The sequence below is a fragment of the Macaca fascicularis genome, chromosome 4, assembly GCF_037993035.2.
Source record: "Macaca fascicularis isolate 582-1 chromosome 4, T2T-MFA8v1.1".
Taxonomy (NCBI): domain Eukaryota; kingdom Metazoa; phylum Chordata; class Mammalia; order Primates; family Cercopithecidae; genus Macaca; species Macaca fascicularis.
Genome location: NC_088378.1, coordinates 129,533,164 through 129,554,924, shown reverse-complemented (window position 1 = coordinate 129,554,924; position 21,761 = coordinate 129,533,164). Strand labels below are relative to the sequence as shown.

The 21,761-nt window shown below is 44.7% G+C and overlaps 1 protein-coding gene and 1 non-coding gene across 7 annotated transcripts in view; both read right to left on the bottom strand.

The window, feature by feature from the left end:
* Positions 1–21,761, bottom strand: part of CCND3 (cyclin D3) — a 126,389-nt gene that overhangs the window by 80,165 nt on the left and 24,463 nt on the right. The window lies entirely within an intron of this gene.
* On the bottom strand, positions 16,235–16,338 carry LOC123573134 (U6 spliceosomal RNA). Its single transcript, XR_006697883.1, has one exon. It is a non-coding gene; the product is annotated as a U6 spliceosomal RNA (small nuclear RNA).

The window sequence follows — 21,761 nt, the reverse complement described above, 5'->3', positions numbered from 1 at the left end:
ACCTGAGGTCAGGAGTTTAAGACCAGCCTGGCTAACATGGTCAAACCCCATCCTTATGAAAAATACAAAAATTAGCCAGTCGTGTTGGTGCATGCTTGTAATCCCAGCTAGTTGGGAGGCTGAGGCAGGGGAATCCCTTGAATCCAGGAGGCAGAGGTTGCAGTGAGCTGAGATAGTGCCATTGTACTCCAGCCTGGGTGACAAGAGCGAAACTCTCTCAAAAAAAAAAAAAAAAAAAAATTCATAGAACTGTAGACTTCAGATCTGTGTATTTTGCTCAGGCATGGTGGCTCACGCCTGTAATCACAGCACTTTGGGAGGCCGAGGTGGGTGGACCACTTGAGGTCAGGAGTTTGAGACCAGCCTGGCCAACATGGTAAAATCCTATCTCCACCAAAAATACAAAAATTAGTTGGGTGTGGTGGCGCATGCCTGTAATTCAAGCTGCTCAGGGGGCTGACACAGGAGAATCACTTGAACTTGGGAGGCTACAATGAGCCGAGATTGCGCCACCGCACTCCAGCCTGGGCAACAGAACAAGACCCCATCTCAAAAAAAAAAAACAAAAAACTATGTATTTATTTTATGATATGTACATTTAATAAAGAAAGCAAACTTATACAATGCAGCTAAAACGACACTTATAGGGAAATATATAGCCTTAAGTGCATGTATTAGAAAAGAGAGGGCTGGGCGTGGTGGCTCACGCCTGTAATCCTGGCACTTTGGGAGGCCGAGGTGGGTGGATCATGAGATCAGGAGATTGAGACCATCTTGGCTAACATGGTGAAACCTTGTCTCTACTAAAAAAAATACAAAAAATTAGCCGGGCATGGTGGCAGGCGCCTGTGGTCCCAGCTACTCGGGAGGCTAAGGCAGGACAATGGTGTGAACCCAGCGGGGCGGAGCTTTCAGTGAGCCAAGATGGAGCCACTGCACTCCAGCCTGGGCAGCACAGCTAGACTCCATCTCAAAAAAAAAAAAAAAGAAAAGAAAAGAGAGGTAGGGCAAGGTGGCTCACACCTGTAAACTCAGCACTTTGGGAGGCCGAGCCAGGCAGATCACCTGAGGTCGGGAGTTCGAGACCAGCCTGACCAACATGGAGAAACCCCATCTCTACTAAAAATACAAAATTAGCTGCTGGGTGTGGTGGCACATGCCTGTAATTCCAGCTACTCGGGAGGCTGAGGCAGGAGAATCGCTTGAACCTGGGAGGCGGGGGTTGAGGTGAGCCAAGATCGCACCATTGCACTCCAGCCTGGGCAACAGAGTGAAATGTCTTAAAAAAAAAAGAGAAATATTCAAAATTGATAAACCAAGCACAGAACTTATGAAGTTAAAAAAAGAACAGCAGAGGCCAGGCGCAGTGGCTCACGCCTGTAATCCCAACACTTTGAGAGGCCAAGACAGGTGGATCACCTGAGGTTGGGAGTTTGAGATCAACCTGACCAACATGGAGAAACCTCATCTCTACTAAAAATACAAAATTAGCCGGACGTGGTGGTGCATACCTGTAATCCTAGCTACTCAGGAGGCTGAGGCAGGAGAATCACTTGAACCCTGGAGGCAGAGGCTGCAGTGAGCCAATATCCAGCCATTGCACTCCAGCCTGGACAACAAGAGTGAGACTCTGTCTCAAAAAAAAAAAAAAAGGAGAGAAAAAAAGAAAAAAAGAACAGCAGAATAAGTCTTAAGGAGAAGAAAACAATAAAAGTGAAGCAATAATGAGACAGAAAACGAACAGTAGAAAAGGTCAGTAGTTAAAAGTTTAACATCATGGCTCAGGCCTGTAATCTCAGCATTTTGGGAAGCTGAGGCAGGCAGATCACTTGAGGTCAGGAGTTTGAGACCAGCCTGGGTAACACGATGAAACCCCATCTCTACAAAAAATACAAAAATTAGCTGGGCTTGGTGGTGGCATGTAACTGTAGTCCCAGCTACTAAGGAGGCTGAGGTGGGAGGATCACTTGAGCCCAGGAGGTCGAGGTTGCAGTAAACCATGATCATACCACTGCATTCCAGCCTGGGCTACAGAGTGAGACCCTATCTCAGAAAAAAAAAAAGTTTAATATCAAAAAGACTAACAAAACAAACAAAACTTAGGTAATGTTGATCAAGAAAAATAAGATTAATATCAATAACATTAGAGATTTTAAAAGTTTTGTGTGTGTGTGTGTGTGTGTGTATATATATATATATATACATATATATATATATACACATATATATATATATATATATATATTTTTTTTTTTTTCCTGAGACAAAGTCTTGCTATGTAGCCCAGGCTGGAGTGCAGTGGTGCAATCTTGGCTCACTGCAACCTCTGCCTCCCAAGTTCAAGCAATTCTCATGCCTCATTCAGCCTCTCGAATAGTTGGGATTATAGGTGTGAGCCACAGTTCCTGGCCAAAAGTGATACATTTAAATCTATGGCAGAGGGTTAAAAGATGAGAAAACTATAAGCAACTTAGCGCCAATAAATTTGATACAGACAAATTAGATGGTACTACAGAAAAACATAATTTACCAAAAACTAACTGAAGAAGAAAGAAAAAACCTCGATAGTCCTATATATAGAATAACTCTATTTATGGCCGGGTGTGGTGGCTCATGCCTGTAATCCCAGCACTTTGGGAGGCCAAGGCGGGTGGATCACGAGGTCAGGAGTTCAAGACCAGCCTGGCCAAGATGGCAAAACCCCATCTCTACTAAAAATACAAAAAAAATAGCCAGGTGTGGTGGTGGGCACCTGTAATCCCAGCTACTCAGAGGCTGAGGCAGAGAACTGCTTGAACCCGGGGGCAGAGGTTTCAGTGAGCCGAGATTGCGCCACTGCACTCTTTCTTGGGCAACAGAGCTAGACTTTGTTTCAAAATAAAAAAAGAAGAATAACTATTTATTATTATTCAAACCAGTATATCTTTTAAAGTGAAAGGAAGCACCATTTATAAATATGCCAAGATAACAGCTATAACCTGGCACTAGCCCAAGCAAACAAGGATATATGGTCTATTTATCTACAGTCATAAACACAAATTAAATCAGTAATTTAAAATCTTCTTACAAAGATGGCAACAGAATGTTTTACAGGAATATTCTAACAAACATTAAAAAAAGCATCAATTCTAATTTTATGTCGCCTTTCATAGGTATTAAAAAACAAATACTGCCAACTCAGTCAGCGAGGTTAATAAAATCTTAAACCAGCCAAACATAGTATGAGAAAGAAAAATTAAAGGTCAATGTCACTTATGAGCATATATGCTGACACCTTGCTCAAAATATAAGCAAACCAAACCCAGCAGTATATAAACAAGATAAAGTATCATGTCCTAATTGGATTTATCCCAGAAATGCAAAGAAAATTTAACATAAAAAATTACTGGGGCCAGGTGTAGTGGCTCAGGCCTGTAATCCCAGAATTTTGGGAAGCCGGGGTGGGTGGATCATTTGAGGTCTGGGGTTCGAAACCAGCCTGAGCAACATGGTGAAACCCTGCCTCTACTAAAAATACAAAAATTAGTTGGGCGTGGTGGTGCACGCCTATAGTCCTAGTTACTTGGAGGCCAAGGCATGAGAATCGCTTAAACCTGGGAGGCGGAGGTTGCTGTGAGATGAGATCGTGCCACTGTACTCTAGCCTGGGAGACAGAGCGAGAGCCTGTCTCAAAAAAAAAAAAAAAAAAAAAAATTAATGTAGGCCAATTGCAGTGGCTCACTCCTGTAATCTCAGAACTTTGGAAGGCCAAGGTAGGAGAATCACTTGAGCCAGGAAGTTTGATAATCCTGGGCAACATGGTGAGGCCCCATTTCTTATTTTTTTGAGACAGAGTTTGCTCGTTGCCCAGGCTGGAGTGCAATGGCGCGATCTCAGCTCACTGCAACGTCCACCTCCCAGATTCAAGTGATTCTCATTCCTCAGCCTACCAAGCAGCCAAGATTACAGGCACCCGCCACACCTGGCTAATTTTTTGTATTTTTAGTAGAGACGGGGTTTTACCATGTTGGCCAGGCTAGTCGAACTCCTGACCTCAGGTGACCACCTGCCTCAGTCACCCAAAGTATTGGGATTACAGGTGTGAGCCACCGTGCCCGGCCTGAGACCCCATTTCTACAAAAAAAATTTTTTTTAATTAGCAGGGTGTGGTGTTGTGTGCCTGGGTCCCAGCTACTTGGGAGGCTAAGGGGGTAGGAGTCCTTGAGCACCAGAGCTCAAGGCTACAGTGAGCTATGATTGCACCATGGCACTCCAGCCTGAGTGCAGACCAAGACCCTGTCTTAAAATAATAATAATAATAATTAATGTAATTTATAACACTCATAGATGAAAAACAAAAACTCATATCATCTCATCTCAATAGATGTAGAAAAAGCACGTGATAAGATTTAACAACATTAAGGTAGATTTAGAGGTTTAAAAAAAAAAAAGCTTTGGCCTGGCACGGTGGCTCATACCTGTAATCCCAGCACTTTGGGAGGCCGAGGCGGGTGGATCACGAGATCAGGGGATCAAGACCATCCTGGCTAACACGGTGAAACCCCGTTTCTACTAAAAATACAAAAAATTAGCTGAGCATGGTGGCGGGCGCCTGTAGTCCCAGCTACTCAGGAGGCTGAGAGGCAGGAGAATGGCGTGAACCTGGGAGGCGGAGCTTGCAGTGAGCCAAGATCACGCCACTGCACTCCAGCCGGGGCGACAGAGTGAGACTCCATCTCAAAAAAAAAAAAAAAAAAAAAAAGATTTAACAACAAACTAGACATTAAGGAAACTTCCTTTATCTATTAAAGAGCATCTACTCTAAACCTACAGCAATCATTATTATGAGTGGGAAGCCATTAGAAGCATTATCCTTTAAGTTCAGGAATAAGGAAAGGATGCCTGCTGTCCCTGCTTCTAGCTGACATTAAATTGGAGGGTCTAGCAAAACACTAAACAAAGGAAAATAAATGAAAGGTATAGAATTGAAAAAAACCAACTTCATTATTAATAGATGCTATGACTATCTACATGGAATCTCTTCAAGTCCACAAATTATTAAAATTAATTAGGCGAATGATAAAATGAACACAATTCACAGTATCTCAATGAGATTTGTTAGAGGGATGGCACAGAGAAGGGAACACAGGAAGCTCCTATATAACTGGTGACATATTTCTCAAGTTGCAGGGTAAGCATGTTTAGTTTTATTATACTACTTCATAATATACATACACACATGTATATAAATACCTACATACATATATATGACTTACATTCTTTTGTCTGTATATGCTTCATAAGTCAATTATAACATTTGAAACATGTTTTTACTTTCTATATTGTACACTTATTGGTTGTTTTATTCTTTTTCAACAAAAATGTAAAAAGGTCTATGTTTTTAAAAATGATTAAAGAAAGAAAAAGAACAAAAGGAAATGAAGGGAGGCTGGAATTTCACCAAGAGCTTGATAGATGGGCGGGTGGATGGCCATGAGGGTGGGTAGTAAGGCCAAGTCCAATTGAAGTCAGGACAAGGGCTTAGTCAAGGACTGAGCAGAGGCTGGTAGAATTGGAGGGAAGTCTGATAGCACTGACCTTCAAAAGGGCAGTTTTTAAAGACGGGCAGGAGGCGGAGCCCAAATGCAGGGGGTTAAATGGTGAATGAATAAATAGCAAAAAATTGGAAACCACCCAAGGGCCTAACAATCAGGGCCTGGCTAAGCAACCATAGTACCATTCATAGGAGAAATGATGCTGTGTCCATACATAGGCGGGCTTATAAAATTAGGTGACGTAAAAAATTTCAGGACACAAAATAGCATTTGTGCAGATTACAATTATGAAAGGACATGCATGTGCCGCGAGAGCCAGAAAGGGCTGGACAGGATCGAGAGCAGCTCACGGATGCTGCTTTAAAGTCTATGGGATTTTCTTTCTTTTTTGGAATGCTGGCGATCCACAAACAAAAACACATAATGTTGCTTTAAAATAAAAAGAGTGGCTGTTGAAGAAATGGAGACAGCAGGTGAAGGCCACTCAGTGAACAAACCTGACGGTGACAGGAAGAAATGAGCCGGCAGAGCAGCTGGCGGGGTGTGAACGCTGGGGACAGCAGCTGGTGGGGGAGCCGGGGACTGGGGGGAAGTGGGGAGAGGAAGAGAGGAGGCTGTTCTGTTTCCTTTATTGCCTATATCTCTACCTTATTTTTTAATTTAAAACATAGTAGTACCTCTTGGCTAGGCGCAGTGGCTCACACCTGTAATCTCAGCACTTTGGGAGGTCGAGGCAGTTGGATCACTTCAGGTCAGGGGTTCGAGATCGGCCTGGCCAACATGGCGAAACCCCATCTCTACTAAAAATACAAAAACTGGCTGGGTGTGGCGGGTGCCTGTAATCCCAGCTACTCAGGAGGCTGAGGTGAGAGAATCACTTAAACCCAGGAGGCAGAGGTTGCAGTGAGCTGAGATCGTGCCACTGCACTCCAGCCTGGTCAACAAAAGTAAAACTCTGTCTCAAAAAAAAAAGAAAAAGAAAAAGTACCTATTGAGACAAATTCAAACAGTCCAGAGTGTGTATGTATAATGTGACAGAACCCTCAGCCTCACCCCTACTCCCCACTGTCAACAGCTCAGTGTGCAGCTTTCCAGAGCTGCACCATTTTCTTCTACTTGCAGTGCACTGATTTTTAATTACAAAGTAAGATAGGCTGGATTTTAATTACAAAGTAAGATGGGCTTGTTAAAATGTAGGATTAGAGAAAATAAAGAGTGAAATATCCAATCCGGCTGAAATCTCCCAACAGAGCTAACTGTCGTTGATTGGTCTGGAAAGGGTCTACGTGCATGTAAATACTTATGTACATATTCATTTACGGTTTTATGGTTGGTTGTTTTTACAGAAGCAGTAACATTTCCTATCTATAGTTGAGCAGTTTCATGCTACATCATGGTGGATCCCTCCCAAGTCACCACTGCCTAACATTCCACAGAATATAGTTGAAAGGTAAACTTCAGGGAACACAGGGGCATCTCCTTCCCTACGATTGGCAGGAAAGGAGCTCTAGAAACAAAAGGTTCAAGATAGAAGGAGATATTGCTTGGAGGGGGGCTGCCCGTGGGGACAGGGAATATGCAGACAGAGAGGGTCTTCTTTCCGCCTTCTTCTCTTAAGCCAGAGTCCCATCCAAATATAGCTAAGCTATACAGAACTGCAAGGGGGAAGGGTTGTGATTGGAGCCTGAGTGATAAGGGTCACTGCTGGGGGCTCAACTTCCTTGAGTGGACTGCTCTTCTCTCAACTGTGGCTAGGTCAGGCCTACTTATCAGAAACCTTAAGGGGAGGCTGGGTGCGGTGGCTCATGCTTATAACTCCAGCACTTTGGGAGGCCGAGGCGGTTGGATTGCCTGGGCCCAGGAGTTCAAGACCAGCTTGGGCCACATGGTGAAACCCCGTCTTTACAAAAAAATACAAAAATTGGGCCAGGAGCAGTGGCTCACGCCTGTAATCCCAGGACTTTGGGAGGCTGAGGCAGGCGGATCACCTGAGGTCAGGAGTTCAAGACCAGCCTGGCCAACATGGTGAAACCCTGTCTCTACTAAAAATACAAAAATTAGCCAGGTGTGGTGGCAGGTTCCTGTAATCCCAGCTACTCGGGAGGCTGAGGCAGGAGAATCACTTGAATCTGGGAGGCAGAGGTTGCAGTGAACCAAGATTGCAGCATGCCACTCCAGCCTGGGCAACAAGACTGAAACTCCGTCTCAAAACAAAAAAACAAAAAAAACAAAACAAAACAAAAAACAAAAACTAGCCGGGGTGGTGGCACACACCCATAGTCCCAGCTACTCGGGAGGCTAAGGTGGGCAGATCGCTTGAACGCAGGAGGTGGAGGTTGCAGTGGGCCAAGATTGTGCCACTGCACTCCAGCCTGGGCGATAGAGCGAGACCCTGTCTCAAAAAAAATAAACAAACAAAAACCTTAAGGGGAGCCCTAGAATAGTGATTCTCAAAGTGTGGTCCCTATACCAGTGGAAGCAGCATCAACAACTTAGAAATGCAGATTCTTGGGCCCCACTCAGTCCTACTGAATCAGAATCTCTCAGCAATCAGTGTTTAACAGGCCCTCTAAGGAATGCAGGCTAAGCTTGGAGAACCTTTGTTCTAGAATGTGGATTTGGGTGTGATTCTTTCATCCCTCAGGCACCCCCATGGTTTATTCTCCTAGAGGACAAGCAAGAGTCAGCCCTGAAGGGGATGGGTTATCAACTTCATAAGTGGTTTCTTTTGTGAGCTTAGAGGTGGTAGGCAAAGTCCGTGACCTAGGTAGTACCTGGAAGAGCCCTCCCTCTCTTCTCATGACACCACTTCCATCTCTCTACACCCCTCCAAATAAAACAGAAAGGGAGGGGGCAGTGGAAAGCCACTGCTTTCCACCTTCCTGTAACTGTGTCCCCTGCCCTGGGGCACTGCCCTTTGCAGCATGGAGGACACAGAGTAGGGAGTGAAGCTTTTGAATGAGGGGGAGGAAATGGGATGTGGCTTCGTGTGGCTGGGTTAGGGGAGGGAGTTGGAAGGAGAGGAGGGAGGAAGGGAGAGGAAGAATGTCCTCATTTCACCCAGCTGCCTCAGCTTGCACCTGTTCAGCTGAGGCCCAAGGAAAGACACCAAGCCCGATAGTAAATGAAACATGGCCCCACCCCACCTAGTGGGGCTCCTTCCCACACTGCAGCGGGGCCGGGTTAACTGACAGGAAAACTGTGAATGATTTCAGGTGGCTGAATGAGGGGCTGGGGAAACAGCTGTGCTCCTCTGCGGGGTGGAGCAACTGTCTTCTGTGACCCCCAGGCTCTCAGAGCTTGGGCAAGATCAGCAGGAGTCAGACAGGTTGAGACCTGCTCAGAGACCTTCTCATACTGAAGGTGACATCGCTGCCATCAGCACTGAGGAGGTTCCAGGTGGTTAAGCCCTACAACATTCCACAACATTCTTTAGTTCATTTATAGGCAACTATCTTCTTCTTTTTTTTTTTTTTTTAATAGACTGTTATTTAGAGCAGTTTTAGTTTCACAGGAAAATTGAGAGGAAATGTTAAGTTTCCTTTTGCTCTGTCCTCCACAGAAACCCTCCAGGAGTTTATCCAAGCAGTCAATCAGTCATTTCACAAGCATCCAATGAGGGCTTTCAACAGTGATTCTCCAACCTGTAAGAATAACCGGTAGTGAATGAATGAATTTACACTGACTGATTGATTCACTGAGACAGAATCTCACTCTGTCACCCAGGCTGGAGTACGTTGGTGTAATCACAGCTCACTGCAGCCTCAAACTCCTGGGATCAAGCTCCTGGGATCAAGCAATTCTTCTGCCTCAGCCTGCCAAGTAGCTAGGACCACAGCAAGTACCTAGGCCACCATGCCTGGCTAATTTTAAAAATTTATTTGTAGAGATGGGATCTCACTTTGTTGCCCAGGCTGGTCTCAAACTCCTGGCCTCCAGCAATCCTTCTGCCCCAGCCTCCCAAAATGCTGAGATTATAGGTATAAGCCACCAAGCCTGGCTAACTGGGAATTTATTAAAGACGCAAGCCCTGGTCACTCCATCAGAGATTTTGATTCAGGAGGTCTGGAGTGGGGTCCGGGATTATGTATTTTTGACACACTCTGCAGGAGATGATACATTTGACATACTGGGCCCTAACTGGAGAAACTCAGGCACGGTGTGAGATACAAAGGGTTAGTTAGTAAGTTGCTCTGGTGGGAAGGAAGGAAGGAAGCAGTGAACATTAAGGACCCAAATCCTCCTACCTCCACCACCCTAGAATTGAAGACGCAGAGTACTGAGCCCTCCACCTGAAAATGCAGATAGCCATGAATAGATGGGTGTAAACTGAGGCAGTGGAGGGAGAGGGGTACTCCCAAGCCCTGAAAATCTCAGAGTAGAAGGCCACCAACAACAGCACTCACCGGCGCTGAGCTCCCTTCTACAGAAACCTGCAAAGACTCAGAGCAAGGAAGAAATACACCAGGAAAATGTCATAGGATCATCCTGAGGTAAGGTCCTGCGCAAGGCAGCCTTTCCATGCCTGCATCTCCTCATCTGCCAAATGTGGAGCATGATGGTCCCTGTCAAACAGGGTTACAGGTGTTGAGCCACCATGCCCAGCTGCATTAGCTCATTTTTTTAAGACTTTGCTTAAGAGTTCGTTGCCCACTCTTCAAAAATGTTGATGTCATGGAAGACAAAAACTAAGGAATCATGTCAGGTTAAACAAAACTTGGGGAGACAGAACAACTGAATATAATCCACGATCTGGGACATCGTTTTCATTTCTGTAAAGCATAACATTGGAGAACAGCCTGGCCAATATGGCAAAACCCCATCTCTACTAAAAATACAAAAATATATTCGCTGGGCATGGTGGCGGGCGCCTGTAATCCCAGCTACTTGGGAGGCTGAGGCAGGAGAATCACTTGAACCTGGGGTGGGGTTGGGGTGGAGAGTGGAGGTTGCAGTGAGCCAAGATCACACCACTTCACTCCAGCCTGGGCAAAAGAGACTTTGTCTCAAAAACAAAATGAAAATAAAAAACAAAACCAAAAAAGTTAGCTGGCAGTGGTGATATGTGCCTGTAATCCCAGCTACTCAGGAGGCTGAGGCAGAAGAATCACTAGAACCCAGGAGGTGGAGGTTGTAGTGAGTAGAGATGGCGCCACTGTACTCCAGCCTGGGAGACAGCGTGAGACTCCGTCTCAAATAAATAAATAAATAAATAAAAGTGATGAGTGAAGGAGTTCTGAGAACTTGTGATTTCTACATGCTGGAATTCTGCTTATGCCCTTGGTGGTTGTTGGCTATGTAAAATGCGGGGAGTGTGGAATTATGTACATTACGAGATCTTTGTGGAAAATCCTTTTTTCTTCCCATGCATAATATGACCTGGAACTAAAAGAAGCTGCACATATAAATTCATCCAAGCTTCTACCAGATTCATTATATGCTATCCTGACACAGATGAATCCAGGCTCTTTTTATATGCTTCTGGAGACGGGAAAGTCACCCCCCTCACAGCCTGTTCTATTACTGGTCAGTTCTGACTACTAGAACATTCCTTGACCTACTGAGCTGAAACTTTCCTTCCTGGAGCCTCTACCCACTGATCCAGTCCTGTTTTCTGGGTAGTGGGGCCTCTACCTGCTGATCCTGGTCCTACTGCCTGTTTAGGGGCGATACGGGACCCCTAATGATCTTAGTCATCCTTTCCTAAATAAGTTCCAGTTCGTCAGTGTCTCTCTCGAGTGTAAACGCAGTGCTCCAGGATCCAACTTGATAATCAGATAGCAGAGGGAACATGATCTCCCAAGTGCTGGACATTCCTTTGACACAGCCTAAGGTAGAGTTAGGCTTTTTTCAAAATTGAATCACACGGTTGATTCATGAGTTTAGAGCCAACTTAAACCACAGTTTTCTCTTGTGAACCATGGTTAACTGCTGTTGGTCTCAGCAGTGTTCACTATGAGACATCCCATTGTATGTTCGTTTGCTTATTGTCTGTCTCAAGACATTGCTAGAATGTAAGCTATAGGAGGGCAGGGGTGTTGGCTTGTTCTGAATCCCCAACACCTAGAACAAACAAGTCTTGGCACATAGCAGACATTCAATAAATACATGTTGAGCAAACAAATAACTGTTAAGCCACATCTCACCTATCCTGTATTTTTATAATTTATTTGTAATTCACACCCAGTCTTCTAACAAGAGAGGTTTGAGGTGATTGCTTTTCTGAATCCTTTTGTTAACTTCAGAATAAACTTTGTTCTTGTTGAATTTTATATTGTTAAATTTTCATCATTAGTTCAGCCTACTGAGATCTAATTTCTGGCTCTCTCAATCTACATTTCAGCAGTCCCTTCCAGTTCCAAGCCATTCATTCAAGAATGACTCAGGGCCAGGCACAGTGGCTCACGCCTGTAATCCCAGCACTTTGGGAGGCCAAGGAAGGCGGATCATGAGGTCAACAGACTGAGACCATCCTGGCTAACATGGTGAAACTTCATTTCTATGAAAAATACAAAAATTAGCTGGGCGTGGTGGTACCCGCCTATAGTCCCAGCTATTCGGGAGGCTGAGGCAGGAGAATCACTTGAACCCAGGAGGCGGAGGTTGCAGTGAGCCAAGATCGTGCCACTGCACTCCAGCCTGACAATAGAGTGAGACTCTGTCTCAAAAAAAAACCAACAAAAAAACAAACAAAAAAAGGCCTCCCTATCTCCAGAGTGGCAACAATATATTAATTAACTCTCTTAGTGTATAGTCTCTCAATCAGTAAAACAAAACAAAATGCCATTAACAACTCTATTTCAAAGAATATATTAATGGCATTGGAAAATGCTCATCTTACATACATACCAGGTCAGTGGGGGATACAAAACTGTAACACAGCACATAATCCCGGTTATAGGAGAATAGTTGTCTACATAGAAATAAGATGGGAAGGAGCTGGGCATGGTGGCTCATGCCTGTAATCCCAGCACCGGGAGACTGAGGTGGGAGGATCGCTTGAGCCCCGGAGTTCGAGGCTTCATTGAGCTATGATCAAGCCACTGCACTCCAGCTTGGGTGACAGACTAGAAGGAAATATACCAAAATGTTAACAGTGATTATTTCTGAGTAGTGGTTCATTTTTATTTTATTCATTATATTTTTCAAAATCTCTTATTATAATAAGTATTTCCAACATATATACTTGTTATCCTTGTCATTATATCATTATCTGGATCACTCAGCCATACATATCTTCACTAAGGCAGTGAGAACCCAGGTGACACCTTCCTGAAATTGAGCCTGCCCTCAAAAAGTTTCTAGTCAATATCAATAACAAATATACATGTACATGCACAAACACACACATACTCATTTTAATCCTACAACAATCCTTCTATTTTTATCTTCATATTCTAGATGAAGAAACTGAGGCTCAAAGAGATTTTAAAAACTTGCTCAAGGTCATATATCTAGTATGAATCTGGGTCAGGATTTTAAACCCAGGCAGTCCAGCTCCAGAATGGACACCCTTAACCACTCTGCCATGCATATAAACTCAAAAGTAGTGCCACCCAAGGACTGATGATACTGACTGAGTGGTGGGGGCTGTAACAGGGGGCAGGGGAGTCGACATTAGCTGAATGAGGACTATGTGACAAGTGCTTGATATACATTACCTCATTCAGGTCCTTCAACTACCCTTGCAAAAAAATATTTTATTTAAAAAAATGTTATGGCCAGGCACGGTGGCTCATGCCTGTAATCCCAGCATTTTGGGAGGCCAAGGTGGGAGGATCACGAGGTCAGGAGTTAGAGACCAGCCTGGCCAATATGGTGAAACCCGCCTCTACTAAAAATACAAAAATTAGCCGGGTATGGTGGCACGTGTCTGTAGTCCCAGCTACTCAGGAGGCTGAGGCAGGAGAATCGCTTGAACCTGGGAGTCGGAGGTTGCAGTAAGCCTAGATCACACTGCTGCACTCTGCACTCGTCCAGCCCGGACGACAGAGCAAGACTCCATCTCAATTAAAAAAAAAAAGTTTTTGTTTTTTAAATTGACAAATAAAAATTGTATATATTTATGGTGTACAATATGCTATTTTGAAATATGTATGTATTGTGGAATGGCTAAATCAAACTAATTAACATACGCGTTGCCTCACATTTTTTTGTGTATGTGGTGAGAACATAAACACTGCTCTTAGCAGTTTTCACGTATGCAATATGTTTTTTTTTTTTTAATTTTAATTTTTTTTTTTTTTTTTGAGATAGAGTCTCACTCTGTCACCCAGGCTGGAGTGCAGTGGCATGATCTTGGCTCACTGCAGCCTCCACCTCCCGGGTTCAAGCAATTCTCCTGCCTCAGCCTCCCGAGTAGCTGGGATTACAGCTGTGTGATACTACCCCCAGCTAATTTTTGTATTTTAGTAGAGACAAGGTTTCACCATGTTGACCCAGCTGGTCTTGAACTCCTGACCTCAGGTGATCCACGTGCCTCGGCCTCCCAAAGTGCTGAGATTACAGGCGTGAGCCATCGTGCCCCACAAAGCGGCCACAGTATGTTTTTATTTACCATAGTCACCATGTTGTACCATAGGTCTCTTGAACTTACTCTTCCCATCTAGCTGAAATTTGGTATCTTTTGGCCAGCATAAAAAGATATTATTTTCATCTTTGTGTTATAAATGAGGAAACTGAGATTCAGACAGGGGTTTGACCCTCTGCTGTGATAATTCAAGTTTACTAATATCTCTGTCCTTCAGTTTCCTCCTCCACAACATGGGATAATAATAATTCCTACCTCACTGACAGTTGGGAAGTATTAAGTGAGAAAGTAGACTCACAACACTCAACACGGTGCCTAGCATGTGGTAAATGCTTGATAAATGTTAGCTGCTATTACTATCTTTTTTTTTTTTTTTTTTGAGACAGAGTTACTGCCCAGGCTGGAGTGCACTGGCGCCATCTCGGCTCACCGCAACCTCCAGCTCCCAGGTTCAAGCAATTCTCCCACCTCAGCCTCCTGAGTAGCTGGGATTACAGGCACACGCCATCATGCCCGGCTAATTTTTGTATTTTTAACAGAGACAGGATTTCACCATGTTGGCTAGGCTGGTCTCAAACTCCTGACCTCAAGTTATCCAAAAGCCTTGGCTTCCCAAAGTACTGGGATTACAGGTGTGAGCCACCGCACCCAGTCTGCTATTACTATTCTTGATTCCAAAGTTCACACTCTCAACTACAACATAATGACCTACTAAGTGGGCAAAGGAGAAAAATTAATTCTGAATGATGCCATGGGGAAACATTAGATAAACGAATGGAGTCACAAAGGAGTGCCATCTGAAGGGGTTTTGATGGAGTAGCTCTCACCAGGCAGAGGAGGGCAGGGGCATGTCCTGGAAGTACAGAGGGACAAGGTCTGTTTCTGTCCCTTGCCCTGGCTCTCCCCCACACAGCATCCTGCTCCTATCATGCAGGTCTCCACCTCTGTCCCTCACTGTGGCCTGCCAGTACTCCCGCCTGCAGTGCCCATGGTCCCCTGCCTCAGCTGTCTCCCTAATCAGGGGCCCACAGCCTCTCCAGCAGGGAGTGGGAGCCCCTGGCACTTGGGGCCTGGGAGGGCCCCTGATAAACAGCTGGAGCTCTTGTTCGCACAATCTGTCATCTCTAAAGGAAAAGCAGAAACAAACCACAGAACCAGGGAGCTGGCTGATAATGAGTCACATTGCTGCTGGCAGTTCTCCACTCAGTCCTCCGGCCTCTGTATCTAGGACTTCTTGCTTGTCCTTCAAGATCCACTGCAAAAATGTCTTGTCTCCGCAAAGCCTTCCTTAACTGTACCCCCAGCCACCCCACACCCTGCAGGCTTCCACTGCATCCAGCAGAAGATCCACTACTGCCATTTATTGCACTAAATGGAAACTGGTCAGGTTGTGGGGTCCCAATCAGCCTGTTAGCTTCAGAAGGCAGGCATTTTGTCTCATGGACCTAGCCCAAAACAGAAGTGTCTATGGAAATAGTGCGATGACTGAGTAAAATATGGGTGGAATGTGGCATAGGCATTTAAGAAATCTATGTATTGACATACAAAAAACAGTTTGGCAACGGCTGGAAATTTTAACTTTTTCCAAAATAATAATTAACATTTTATATTTCAGCAACAAAATGTGGCCGGGTGTGGTGGCTTACGCCTGTAATCCCAGCACTTTGGGAGGCCGAGGCAGGCAGATCACGAGGTCAGGAGATCAGGACCATCCTGGCCACCCTGGTAAAACTCCATCTCTACTAAAAATACAAAAATTAGCCGGGCATAGTGGCGCATGCCTGCAGTGCCAGCTACTCAGGAGGCTGAAGCAGGATAATCGCTTGAACCTAGGAGGCGGAGGCTGCAGTGAGCCAAGATCCCACCACTGCACTCCTGCCTGGGTGATAGAACAAGACTCCGTCTCAAAATAAATAAATAAATAAATAAAAGTAAAATGTTCACCTGAGAGGCTTTTATTTATTTACTTATTCAAGACGGAGTCTTGCTCTGTCGCCCAGGATGGAGTGCAGTGGCACAATCTCAGCTCACTGCAAGCTCTGCCTCATAGGTTCACGCCATTCTCCTGCCTCAGCCTCCCTAGTAGCTGGGACTACAGGCACCTGCCACCATGCCTGGCTAATTTTTTTGTATTTTTAGTGGAGACGGGGTTTCACCGTGTTAGCCAGGAAAAAATATGGAACGCTTCACAAATTTGTGTGTGATCCCTGCGCAGGGGCCATGCTAATCTTCTCTGTATTGTTCCAATTTTAAAAGAAAAATGCTTTTTCTTTTAGTTTTATATACCTAACACAAAATTGAAAAAGCTATCTCCAGCCGGGCACAGTGGCTTACTCCTGTAATCCCAGCACTTTGGGAGGCTGAGGTGGGCAGATCACCTGAGGTCGGGAGTTCCTAGACCAGCCTGAGCAACATGGAGAAACCTCGTCTCTACTAAAAATACAAAATTAGCTGGGCGTGATGGTGCCTGTAATCCCAGCTACTTGGGAGGCTGAGGCAGGAGAATCCCTTGAACCTGGGAGGCGGAGGTTGCAGTGAGCCGAGATCATGCCATTGCACTCCAGCCTGGGCAACAAGAGTGAAACTCCATGTTAAAAAAAGAAAAAGAAAAAGATATCTCCTACCACTTTTTAAATACTGTAACGAAATATCAAATGTTAAGGGTTTCAAATCATTTCGATTGATCAATGGAACATTTCAGTCCTGTTCTAAAATGTTCATATTAGATATTCTTGTGTTTTGGGGCAAACTGCTCCATATTTTCTAACAGTTGTTATAAAATTGCAATCTATAAATAAGTGTATCATCAATGGTATGGATTCAGTTTGTATAATGTCAGATACTTAAGTAAATTTACATAGCATAAAAAATGTAAAACAAAAAGGAAATGTAGGCCTGTAGCGGTGGCTCACACCTGTAATCCTATCACTTTGGGAGGCCAAGGCGAGCAGATCACTTGAGGTTAGGAGTTCGAGACCAGCCTGACCAACATGGTGAAACCCCGTCTCTACTAAAAATACAAAAATTTAGCCAGGCGTAGTGGTATACACCTGTAGTCCCAGCTACTTGGGAGGCTGAGGCAGGAGAATTGCTTGAACCTGGGAGGTGGAGGTTGCAGTGAGCTGAGATCACGCCACTGCACTCCAGCCTGGGTGACAGAGCAAGACTCTGTCTCAAAAAAAAAAAAAGGAAAGGAAATATAACACCAGGCATACAAAATGGTCCTAACTTTGTAAAAAGAGAAATGATTGCATGTGAACAGTATTCTATGATCCTATTTTAAAAGAATGAAACTATCAGTGAGTTTATAGGCACAAAAAAAAGGTTCAGAAGGATATCTAGTAACACTTAACACTGATTTTCCCTGAGGGATAGGACTTAATGATTGGGGTGGAATTTGAACTTTTATTTTCTTCCTATTTGTAATGTGTTTTTACAATAAGGAAGTTTGTTTTATATTTATAATTACAATTTTTACTATTTAATTAGCTTAAAATTTAAATCTAAAGATTAATAATTTTTAAATTAATAAAGATGTAAGACTAGAAGGAAATCACAAAATGTAAACCAGGGCTGTCTTTGGGTGATAAGAACTATGGGTGATTTTTCTAACTTTTTAAAATTTTCCATATTGTCCAAATTCCTAAAAATAATCATTTTATAATTTTTTTAAAACCCTTAAGAACAAAGTCTTAATAAATGAATGCACTTTCCCTAGCCCTTCTTGGCGCCTGCGTCTGACCCAACATGCAGAAGGTTCTCGGCTCTCTCTCTGTCCTCCCTTGCTCCACTGTGTTGATCAGGTCCCTGGAAGGACTCTGTATGGTTCCAGCCTTCATCCACATGCCCTCCCCAGATACGGACACTGGATGACGGTGAGGGGCTGGAGCAAGAATCCCTGGCCTTGCCGGGATGATCATGGCTCCTGCCCTGCCCTTGCCTTGCATCTCAGCCCTCCAAACTCTACCAGTTCACCTCTAAAGACCACTCAGCTCTCTGGGAAGCCTTCCCCTCACCCGTAGCCTCCCCTACTCCCTTTGTCTCAGAATTCCCACAACACAGAGAACCCGCACCCCAAGACTTCATGAGCAGTCACCCCTTTATCCAGTTTCACTTTATTTTTTTAATTTTATTTTTTTTGAAACAGAGTTTCGCTCTTGTTGCCCAGGCTGGGGTGCAATGGCACGATCTCAGCTCACCGCAACCTCCGCCTTCCAGGTTCAAGCAATTCTCCTGCCTCAGCCTCCCAAGTAGCTGGGATTACAGGCATGTGCCACCATGTCCGGCTAATTTTTGTGTTTTAGTAGAGATGGGGTTTCTCCATGTTGGCCAGGGTGGCCTCAAACTCCTGACCTCAGGTGATCCGCGTGCCTCAGCCTCCCAAAGTGCTAGGATTACAGGCGTGAGCCACCACACCCGACCTCAGTTTCACTATCTTTGGTTTCAGTTACCCATCGTGCAGTACAAAAAGATATTTTGAGAGAGAGGGAGAAACAGACCACATTCACACAACTTTTATTACAATATATAATTATAACTGTACTATTATTAGTTATTGTGGTTAATCTCTTACTGTAATTTATACATTAAACTTTATCATTGGTATGTACGTATAGGAAGAAACATAATATACAGAGAGTCTGGTACTATCCGCTGTTCCAGGCATCCACTCGGGATCTGTGAATAAGGGGCTGGTATTTTCCACCTTCTGTTCTGTTTCCCCTCACTCATTTGTTGGACCAACTCTTCCTAAGAGAATATCCTACAGAGTGATGGGCACTGTTGGAGAAACAAGGACGGTCCCAAAGGCATCAGGCACAGAGCAGTCATCCTTCACATGTGCTGAATGAATGAGAGAAGGGTGGAAACCAATGAGACAGAGCCTGTCCTCAAGGAGCGCCCAGTCTAGTAAGGACAATATGTGTTGTTATCCACACATAATACACACTAGGAAACGCTACCCAGGAGGCAGGGTACGTGGGAGGAGGAGCTGAGTGGATTTAAACTGGGCTTTGAAGACTGGTCAGGTTTGGATGGAGAGAGGAGGATAAAGGGCATTCCAGGAAGGGGGACAGTGTGCACATAGCAATGGAAGCAAGAACACCCCAGGATCTATCAGATCTAGCTAGCAGGGAGAGGGTTATAAAGGTTCGCTGTGGGTAAAGGCCCGGAAAGGTGAGTTGAGCCCAGATCCTAGGAGAACAGAACACCAACAGAAGGTGAATTTGATTTTGCACGCCCTGGGAAACCTCTAACAGTCTCTGAGCTTTAGAAATGCACAGTAATCCAGGTGGGTGCCCATAAAGGGCTGAAGGAGGCTGGCAGCCGCAGGGAAGAGGGACGAAGGGGAAATTCCAAACTTTGTTACCACCTTGCTAGCCTAAAGGAAGTAAGTATCACATATTAAGTGCTGACTATGGGGAAATCACTGCTCTGTTTTTAATCCTTGAAACAGTCCTGTGAGATGAGACAGTATGATCTCAATTTGCAGATCGAGTTCCACAAGGCTGAAGTTTGCCCACGATTCTGCTGAGAGAGATCCACGATCATCTTGCCAGGAAACAGTTCCAAGGATCCGAATCCAAGTTGGCCTGAATCCACAGGCCAAAGCACCCTCACTTTCTCCTATAATAGCTTGCATATTTACCAGCATCTAGCACTGTGATGGCTCAGTACACACTGGAATGAGTGAATGAAGAAATGAATGAACAAATGATTGGATCCCAGGTTGGTAAAGAAAACCTCTCAGCACACACAGAAAAGGTGGAGGATGGAGGCGGGGAGGAGATGTAAGAATAAATGGAAAATAAAACAAACAATCGTTGCATTACCACTTCCTCTGGGGCTGGGTCATGGTTTTTAACGGTGTGCAGCGGGCACATCCAGTGTGGTACAGGCACATCCACAAAGAGACACAAAGAGCTATTTATTTACTTCCTTTGAGGGGTAAATAAAGATCAGGTCAAAACAGGCTCCCCCAAACCGCCAGGGGGTCTTCCCCAGGTGTTGATGCAGCACTTGGCCTGGAGCAGTCACAGGTGGCCTCTGCTTGTGTGTCATCCCCGCCTTCCTTTACACATGCGTGGGTCTGGCTCACAAGGGAGGCCCATGTGCAGTGGGGAGGTCGCTTAAGGGGAAGGGTGGCAGGGCAGGGCTTCCTCACCCCTCCGCCAGTGCAGCCAGGGCAGCAACATTTATACCCCCAAGAGAGATATGGGAGAGTCAACAAGTCGGATGGCGCTGGCCTAAGAGCTGGCTCCGGGTGCTGGACGCCCCATTCTGGGCCAGGCAGTAGATATCAGACAGCAAGATCCTGCAGGGATAGGACTAAGAGCGGGACCATGTAGGGGTACAGTCAATCTTCATTATTCATGGAGTCTGTATTTGTGAATTTGCCTCCTTACTAAAATTTGTGACCCCGAAATCAATACTTGAGGTGCTTTGTCATCTTTCACAGACATGAGCAAAGCCTGAAAAATTTGAGTCACCCAACATGCATGTTCCTAGCTGAGGTGGGACAGGGCAGTGCTCTGCCTGTTTCAGCTCTCGTAATGTAAACAAGTGTCCTTGTCATAGTCTACTTAGTGCCACCTTTTCTGCATTGCTGGCCTTTTTGTTGATTTCCCTGTTTAAAATGGCCCCCAAGCCTAGGGCTGATGTGCTGGCGAATGTTTCTAAGTACAAGATGACTGTATGCGCCTTACAGAGAAAATACATTAGATCAGGTTTGAGCATGAATTATCATGCTATGGGGCATGAGTTCAATGTTAATGAGTCAACTATATATTCAATAAGGTGTCTTCAAAAAGAAACACACAGAAAACAAAGTTATGTATCGATTAGTTGATGAAAATCTTGTGACCAGGGACTCATAGAAACCTAACCCTGTATTTCCCCTAGAAGCAATGGGCCAGTATTCACCAGTTCGGAGGTCGTGGTGACTGTACAGAATATAACTGGTGAGAATAGTGAGAACTGGTAGTATTTAAATATTATAATAACTGCGGCAGCCGTATCCTTTGGGTACCTTTCAATGCCGGTCTGCATCTACTCATCCATCCACCACCTATCATCTATTGAACACCCACTAAGTACAAAATCCAACACTAAAAGCAAAAGAATACAGGATGCAAGCAGGGCCCTGACCCTGCCACTGACCATCTTAACTGTACAATGGCGGAATCTGTAGGTTAAGACTGGCTCTGAAGGTTTTATACTTTTATTTGGCCTAGATCCCTAGGTTGATATACTAGCATTGGGGCCTAAAAGTTTTGCCAATGTTTACATCAGGCAAACACCTGTGTCACAGTAACAGCCTAATGCATACACTTACTAGGGTCAGGCTCTGCTCTGAGTGCTGTATGTGCATAAAGCCTCCTAACAACTCATGTAATCCTTCTAATAGCCCTGTAAGGTGGATACTATTATTATCTCCAATTTACAGATAAGGTCACTGAAGCACAGAGAGGTTAAGAATTCACTCTGTGGCCAGGTGTGGTGGCTCACGCCTGTAATCGCAGCACTTTGGGAGGCCAGGGCGGGTGGATCATGAGGTGAGGAGATCTAGACCATCCTGGCTAACACGGTGAAACACCATCTCTACTAAATATACAAAAAATTAGCCAGGCATGGTGGAAGGCGCCTCTAGTCCCAGCTACTTGGGAGGCTAAGGTAGGAGAATGGCGTGAACCCAGGAG